The following is a 9317-nucleotide window of genomic DNA, read 5'->3' on the forward strand; positions in this document are numbered from 1 at the left end:
AGGGGCAGTTTACACACACACGCAGCTGCTGCCTGCAGCAACACACACACAAGGAGGAGATGGCAGAGAGAACGCACTCCCCTGAAAACTCCCCTTGAATTCCTCCAGACTCAGAAAATGTAAAAGATCACTTTTTGGAGATCCATAGAAAAAAGGTGAAAATGAAAAAAAGAATGCCACAGCATGGATTCGAACACGCGACCAACCGCATACAGGGGCGAGTGTTAACGCAGTGAGCCACTGGACCTGAGTACGCAAATATGCCTACTTGTGCATCTTAGACACTCTGAATTCACTAAATGTACAACTTTTTCTCCATCAAAATGAACAAATGAGACATGAAATAACATCTACAGATCAAGACGAAGCGAATGGAAGCGGTCCCAGCCTCGTAGCTGTGAACAGCTGTGATCGCAGGAAAATGCTGTTACAAAGATTTCTCAGTATATCTCCGGGACATTTCCCTGGCTTTCCCACCGTCACAATGGACAAACGAGACATGAAATAACATCAACAGATCAAGACGAAGCGAATGGAGGTACCCCCGGAGTCATAGCATGTGTAAATCGAGACGAAACATCTCTCTCTCCCCCGCCTGCTTGCGAGAGGGAGGGGCAGTTTACACACACACGCAGCTGCTGCATGCAGCAACACACACACAGGGAGGAGATGGCAGAGAGAACGCACTCCCCTGAAAACTCCCCTTGAATTCCTCCAGACTCAGAAAATGTAAAAGTTCACTTTTTGGAGATCCATAGAAAAAGGGTGAAAATGGAAAAAAGTATTCGAAAATAGTGCCTCATAAGGCGGGTAGAGTCCCTTGAAAACTCCCCTTGAATTCCTCCAGACTCAGAAAAAGTCAAAGTTGACTTTTTGGAGATCCATAGAAAAAGGGTGAAAATGAAAAAAAGTATGCCACAGCATGGATTCGAACACGCGACCAACCGCATCCAGGGGCGAGCATTAACGCAGTGAGCCACTGGACCTGAGTACTCAAACATGCCTACTTTTGCATCTTAGAAACTCTGAATTCACTAAATGTACAACCTTTTCTCCATCAAAATGAACAAATGAGACATTAAATAACATCTACAGATCAAGACGAAGCGAATGGAAGCGGTCCCAGCCTCGTAGCTGTGAACAGCTGTGATCGCAGGAAAATGCTGTTACAAAGATTTCTCAGTATATCTCCGGGACATTTCCCTGGCTTTCCCACCGTCACAATGGACAAACGAGACATGAAATAACATCAACAGATCAAGACGAAGCGAATGGAGGTACCCCCGGAGTCATAGCATGTGTAAATCGAGACGAAACATCTCTCTCTCCCCCGCCTGCTTGCGAGGGGGAGGGGCAGTTTACACACACACGCAGCTGCTGCATGCAGCAACACACACACAGGGAGGAGATGGCAGAGAGAACGCACTCCCCTGAAAACTCCCCTTGAATTCCTCCAGACTCAGAAAATGTAAAAGTTCACTTTTTGGAGATCCATAGAAAAAGGGTGAAAATGGAATCAAGTATTCGAAAATAGTGCCTCATAAGGCGGGTAGAGTCCCTTGAAAACTCCCCTTGAATTCCTCCAGACTCAAAAAAAGTCAAAGTTGACTTTTTGGAGATCCATAGAAAAAGGGTGAAAATGAAAAAAAGTATGCCACAGCATGGATTCGAACACGCGACCAACCGCATCCAGGGGCGAGCGTTAACGCAGTGAGCCACTGGACATGAGTACTCAAACATGCCTACTTTTGCATCTTAGACACTCTGAATTCACTAAATGTACAACTTTTTCTCCATCAAAATGAACAAATGAGACATTAAATAACATCTACAGATCAAGACGAAGCGAATGGAAGCAGTCCCAGCCTCGTAGCTGTGAACAGCTGTGATCGCAGGAAAATGCTGTTACAAAGATTTCTCAGTATATCTCCGGGACATTTCCCTGGCTTTCCCACCGTCACAATGGACAAAGGAGACATGAAATAACATCAACAGATCAAGACGAAGCGAATGGAGGTACCCCCGGAGTCATAGCATGTGTAAATCGAGACGAAACATCTCTCTCTCCCCCGCCTGCTTGCGAGAGGGAGGGGCAGTTTACACACACACACGCAGCTGCTGCATGCAGCAACACACACACAGGGAGGAGATGGCAGAGAGAACGCACTCCCCTGAAAACTCCCCTTGAATTCCTCCAGACTCAGAAAATGTAAAAGTTCACTTTTTGGAGATCCATAGAAAAAGGGTGAAAATGGAAAAAAGTATTCGAAAATAGTGCCTCATAAGGCGGGTAGAGTCCCTTGAAAACTCCCCTTGAATTCCTCCAGACTCAGAAAATGTAAAAGATCACTTTTTGGAGATCCATAGAAAAAAGGTGAAAATGAAAAAAAGAATGCCACAGCATGGATTCGAACACGCGACCAACCGCATACAGGGGCGAGTGTTAACGCAGTGAGCCACTGGACCTGAGTACGCAAATATGCCTACTTGTGCATCTTAGACACTCTGAATTCACTAAATGTACAACTTTTTCTCCATCAAAATGAACAAATGAGACATGAAATAACATCTACAGATCAAGACGAAGCGAATGGAAGCGGTCCCAGCCTCGTAGCTGTGAACAGCTGTGATCGCAGGAAAATGCTGTTACAAAGATTTCTCAGTATATCTCCGGGACATTTCCCTGGCTTTCCCACCGTCACAATGGACAAACGAGACATGAAATAACATCAACAGATCAAGACGAAGCGAATGGAGGTACCCCCGGAGTCATAGCATGTGTAAATCGAGACGAAACATCTCTCTCTCCCCCGCCTGCTTGCGAGAGGGAGGGGCAGTTTACACACACACGCAGCTGCTGCATGCAGCAACACACACACAGGGAGGAGATGGCAGAGAGAACGCACTCCCCTGAAAACTCCCCTTGAATTCCTCCAGACTCAGAAAATGTAAAAGTTCACTTTTTGGAGATCCATAGAAAAAGGGTGAAAATGGAAAAAAGTATTCGAAACGAGTGCATCATAAGGCGGGTAGAGTCCCTTGAAAACTCCCCTTGAATTCCTCCAGACTCAGAAAAAGTCAAAGTTGACTTTTTGGAGATCCATAGAAAAAGGGTGAAAATGAAAAAAAGTATGCCACAGCATGGACTCGAACACGCGACCAACCGCATCCAGGGGCGAGCGTTAACGCAGTGAGCCACTGGACCTGAGTACTCAAACATGCCTACTTGTGCATCTTAGAAACTCTGAATTCACTAAATGTACAACTTTTTCTCCATCAAAATGAACAAATGAGACATTAAATAACATCTACAGATCAAGACGAAGCGAATGGAAGCGGTCCCAGCCTTGTAGCTGTGAACAGCTGTGATCGCAGGAAAATGCTGTTACAAAGATTTCTCAGTATATCTCCGGGACATTTCCCTGGCTTTCCCACCGTCACAATGGACAAACGAGACATGAAATAACATCAACAGATCAAGACGAAGCGAATGTAAGTACCCCCGGAGTCATAGCATGTGTAAATCGAGACGAAACATCTCTCTCTCCCCCGCCTGCTTGCGAAGGGGAGGGGCAGTTTACACACACACACGCAGCTGCTGCATGCAGCAACGCACACACAGGGAGGAGATGGCAGAGAGAATGCACTCCCCTGAAAACTCCCCTTGAATTCCTCCAGACTCAGAAAATGTAAAAGTTCACTTTTTGGAGATCCATAGAAAAAGGGTGAAAATGGAAAAAAGTATTCGAAAATAGTGCCTCATAAGGCGGGTAGAGTCCCTTGAAAACTCCCCTTGAATTCCTCCAGACTCAGAAAAAGTCAAAGTTGACTTTTTGGAGATCCATAGAAAAAGGGTGAAAATGAAAAAAAGTATGCCACAGTATGGATTCGAACACGCGACCAACCGCATCCAGGGGCGAGCATTAACGCAGTGAGCCACTGGACCTGAGTACTCAAACATGCCTACTTTTGCATCTTAGAAACTCTGAATTCACTAAATGTACAACTTTTTCTCCATCAAAATGAACAAATGAGACATGAAATAACATCTACAGATCAAGACGAAGCGAATGGAAGCGGTCCCAGCCTCGTAGCTGTGAACAGCTGTGATCGCAGGAAAATACTGTTACAAAGATTTCTCAGTATATCTCCGGGACATTTCCCTGGCTTTCCCACCGTCACAATGGACAAACGAGACATGAAATAACATCAACAGATCAAGACGAAGCGAATGGAGGTAACCCCGGAGTCATAGCATGTGTAAATCGAGACGAAACATCTCTCTCTCCCCCGCCTGCTTGCGAGAGGGAGGGGCAGTTTACACACACACGCGCAGCTGCTGCATGCAGCAACACACACACAGGGAGGAGATGGCAGAGAGAACGCACTCCCCTGAAAACTCCCCTTGAATTCCTCCAGACTCAGAAAATGTAAAAGATCACTTTTTGGAGATCCATAGAAAAAGGGTGAAAATGAAAAAAAGAATGCCACAGCATGGATTCGAACACGCAACCAACCGCATCCAGGGGCGAGTGTTAACGCAGTGAGCCACTGGACCTGAGTACGCAAATATGCTTACTTGTGCATCTTAGACACTCTGAATTCACTAAATGTACAACTTTTTCTCAATCAAAATGAACAAATGAGACATGAAATAACATCTACAGATCAAGACGAAGCGAATGGAAGCGGTCTCAGTCTCGTAGCTGTGAACAGCTGTGATCGCAGGAAAATGCTGTTACAAAGATTTCTCAGTATATCTCCGGGACATTTCCCTGGCTTTCCCACCGTCACAATGGACAAACGAGACATGAAATAACATCAACAGATCAAGACGAAGCGAATGGAGGTAACCCCGGAGTCATAGCATGTGTAAATCGAGACGAAACATCTCTCTCTCCCCCGCCTGCTTGCGAGAGGGAGGGGCAGTTTACACACACACGCAGCTGCTGCATGCAGCAACACACACACAGGGAGGAGATGGCAGAGAGAACGCACTCCCCTGAAAACTCCCCTTGAATTCCTCCAGACTCAGAAAATGTAAAAGTTCACTTTTTGGAGATCCATAGAAAAAGGGTGAAAATGGAAAAAAGTATTCGAAAATAGTGCCTCATAAGGCGGGTAGAGTCCCTTGAAAACTCCCCTTGAATTCCTCCAGACTCAGAAAAAGTCAAAGTTGACTTTTTGGAGATCCATAGAAAAAGGGTGAAAATGAAAAAAAGTATGCCACAGTATGGATTCGAACACGCGACCAACCGCATCCAGGGGCGAGCATTAACGCAGTGAGCCACTGGACCTGAGTACTCAAACATGCCTACTTTTGCATCTTAGAAACTCTGAATTCACTAAATGTACAACTTTTTCTCCATCAAAATGAACAAATGAGACATGAAATAACATCTACAGATCAAGACGAAGCGAATGGAAGCGGTCCTAGCCTTGTAGCTGTGAACAGCTGTGATCGCAGGAAAATGCTGTTACAAAGATTTCTCAGTATATCTCCGGGACATTTCCCTGGCTTTCCCACCGACACAATGGACAAACGAGACATGAAATAACATCAACAGATCAAGACGAAGCGAATGGAGGTACCCCCGGAGTCATAGCATGTGTAAATCGAGACGAAACATCTCTCTCTCCCCCGCCTGCTTGCGAGGGGGAGGGGCAGTTTACACACACACGCAGCTGCTGCATGCAGCAACACACACACAGGGAGGAGATGGCAGAGAGAACGCACTCCCCTGAAAACTCCCCTTGAATTCCTCCAGACTCAGAAAATGTAAAAGTTCACTTTTTGGAGATCCATAGAAAAAGGGTGAAAATGGAATCAAGTATTCGAAAATAGTGCCTCATAAGGCGGGTAGAGTCCCTTGAAAACTCCCCTTGAATTCCTCCAGACTCAAAAAAAGTCAAAGTTGACTTTTTGGAGATCCATAGAAAAAGGGTGAAAATGAAAAAAAGTATGCCACAGCATGGATTCGAACACGCGACCAACCGCATCCAGGGGCGAGCGTTAACGCAGTGAGCCACTGGACATGAGTACTCAAACATGCCTACTTTTGCATCTTAGACACTCTGAATTCACTAAATGTACAACTTTTTCTCCATCAAAATGAACAAATGAGACATTAAATAACATCTACAGATCAAGACGAAGCGAATGGAAGCAGTCCCAGCCTCGTAGCTGTGAACAGCTGTGATCGCAGGAAAATGCTGTTACAAAGATTTCTCAGTATATCTCCGGGACATTTCCCTGGCTTTCCCACCGTCACAATGGACAAAGGAGACATGAAATAACATCAACAGATCAAGACGAAGCGAATGGAGGTACCCCCGGAGTCATAGCATGTGTAAATCGAGACGAAACATCTCTCTCTCCCCCGCCTGCTTGCGAGAGGGAGGGGCAGTTTACACACACACACGCAGCTGCTGCATGCAGCAACACACACACAGGGAGGAGATGGCAGAGAGAACGCACTCCCCTGAAAACTCCCCTTGAATTCCTCCAGACTCAGAAAATGTAAAAGTTCACTTTTTGGAGATCCATAGAAAAAGGGTGAAAATGAAAAAAAGTATGCCACAGTATGGATTCGAACACGCGACCAACCGCATCCAGGGGCGAGCATTAACGCAGTGAGCCACTGGACCTGAGTACTCAAACATGCCTACTTTTGCATCTTAGAAACTCTGAATTCACTAAATGTACAACTTTTTCTCCATCAAAATGAACAAATGAGACATGAAATAACATCTACAGATCAAGACGAAGCGAATGGAAGCGGTCCCAGCCTCGTAGCTGTGAACAGCTGTGATCGCAGGAAAATACTGTTACAAAGATTTCTCAGTATATCTCCGGGACATTTCCCTGGCTTTCCCACCGTCACAATGGACAAACGAGACATGAAATAACATCAACAGATCAAGACGAAGCGAATGGAAGTACCCCCGGAGTCATAGCATGTGTAAATCGAGACGAAACATCTCTCTCTCCCCCGCCTGCTTGCGAAGGGGAGGGGCAGTTTACACACACACACGCAGTTGCTGCATGCAGCAACGCACACACAGGGAGGAGATGGCAGAGAGAATGCACTCCCCTGAAAACTCCCCTTGAATTCCTCCAGACTCAGAAAATGTAAAAGTTCACTTTTTGGAGATCCATAGAAAAAGGGTGAAAATGGAAAAAAGTATTCGAAAATAGTGCCTCATAAGGCGGGTAGAGTCCCTTGAAAACTCCCCTTGAATTCCTCCAGACTCAGAAAAAGTCAAAGTTGACTTTTTGGAGATCCATAGAAAAAGGGTGAAAATGAAAAAAAGAATGCCACAGCATGGATTCGAACACGCGACCAACCGCATCCAGGGGCGAGCGTTAACACAGTGAGCCACTCGACCTGAGTACTCAAACATGCCTACTTTTGCATCTTAGACACTCTGAATTTACTAAATGTACAACTTTTTCTCCATCAAAATGAACAAATGAGACATTAAATAACATCTACAGATCAAGACGAAGCGAATGGAAGCGGTCCCAGCCTCGTAGCTGTGAACAGCTGTGATCGCAGGAAAATGCTGTTACAAAGATTTCTCAGTATATCTCCGGGACATTTCCCTGGCTTTCCCACCGTCACAATGGACAAACGAGACATGAAATAACATCAACAGATCAAGACGAAGCGAATGGAGGTACCCCCGGAGTCATAGCATGTGTAAATCGAGACGAAACATCTCTCTCTCCCCCGCCTGCTTGCGAAGGGGAGGGGCAGTTTACACACACACGCAGCTGCTGCATGCAGCAACGCACACACAGGGAGGAGATGGCAGAGAGAACACACTCCCCTGAAAACTCCCCTTGAATTCCTCCAGACTCAGAAAATGTAAAAGTTCACTTTTTGGAGATCCATAGAAAAAGGGTGAAAATGGAAAAAAGTATTCGAAAATAGTGCCTCATAAGGCGGGTAGAGTCCCTTGAAAACTCCCCTTGAATTCCTCCAGACTCAGAAAAAGTCAAAGTTGACTTTTTGGAGATCCATAGAAAAAGGGTGAAAATGAAAAAAAGTATGCTACAGCATTGATTCGAACACGCAACCAACCGCATCCAGGGGCGAGCGTTAACGCAGTGAGCCACTGGACCTGAGTACTCAAACATGCCTACTTGTGCATCTTAGAAACTCTGAATTCACTAAATGTACAACTTTTTCTCCATCAAAATGAACAAATGAGACATTAAATAACATCTACAGATCAAGACGAAGCGAATGGAAGCGGTCCCAGCCTCGTAGCTGCGAACAGCTGTGATCGCAGGAAAATGCTGTTCCAAAGATTTCTCAGTATATCTCCGGGACATTTCCCTGGCTTTGCCACCATCACAATGGACAAATGAGACATGAAATAACATCAACAGATCAAGACGAAGCGAATGGAAGTACCCCCGGAGTCATAGCATGTGTAAATCGAGACGAAACATCTCTCTCTCCCCCGCAAGCTTGCGAAGGGGAGGGGCAGTTTACACACACACACGCAGTTGCTGCATGCAGCAACGCACACACAGGGAGGAGATGGCAGAGAGAATGCACTCCCCTGAAAACTCCCCTTGAATTCCTCCAGACTCAGAAAATGTAAAAGTTCACTTTTTGGAGATCCATAGAAAAAGGGTGAAAATGGAAAAAAGTATTCGAAAATAGTGCCTCATAAGGCGGGTAGAGTCCCTTGAAAACTCCCCTTGAATTCCTCCAGACTCAGAAAAAGTCAAAGTTGACTTTTTGGAGATCCACAGAAAAAGGGTGAAAATGAAAAAAAGAATGCCACAGCATGGATTCGAACACGCGACCAACCGCATCCAGGGGCGAGCGTTAACACAGTGAGCCACTGGACCTGAGTACTCAAACATGCCTACTTGTGCATCTTAGACACTCTGAATTTACTAAATGTACAACTTTTTCTCCATCAAAATGAACAAATGAGACATGAAATAACATCTACAGATCAAGACGAAGCGAATGGAAGCGGTCCCAGCCTCGTAGCTGTGAACAGCTGTGATCGCAGGAAAATGCTGTTACAAAGATTTCTCAGTATATCTCCGGGACATTTCCCTGGCTTTGCCACCGTCACAATGGACAAACGAGACATGAAATAACATCAACAGATCAAGACGAAGCGAATGGAAGTACCCCCGGAGTCATAGCATGTGTAAATCGAGACGAAACATCTCTCTCTCCCCCGCCTGCTTGCGAAGGGGAGGGGCAGTTTACACACACACACACACGCAGCTGCTGCATGCAGCAACGCACACACAGGGAGGAGATGGCAGAGAGAACGCACTC

Source organism: Notothenia rossii (assembly GCF_949606895.1).
Source record: "Notothenia rossii genome assembly, contig: scaffold_27, whole genome shotgun sequence".
In the NCBI taxonomy this organism is placed as follows: Eukaryota; Metazoa; Chordata; class Actinopteri; order Perciformes; family Nototheniidae; genus Notothenia; species Notothenia rossii.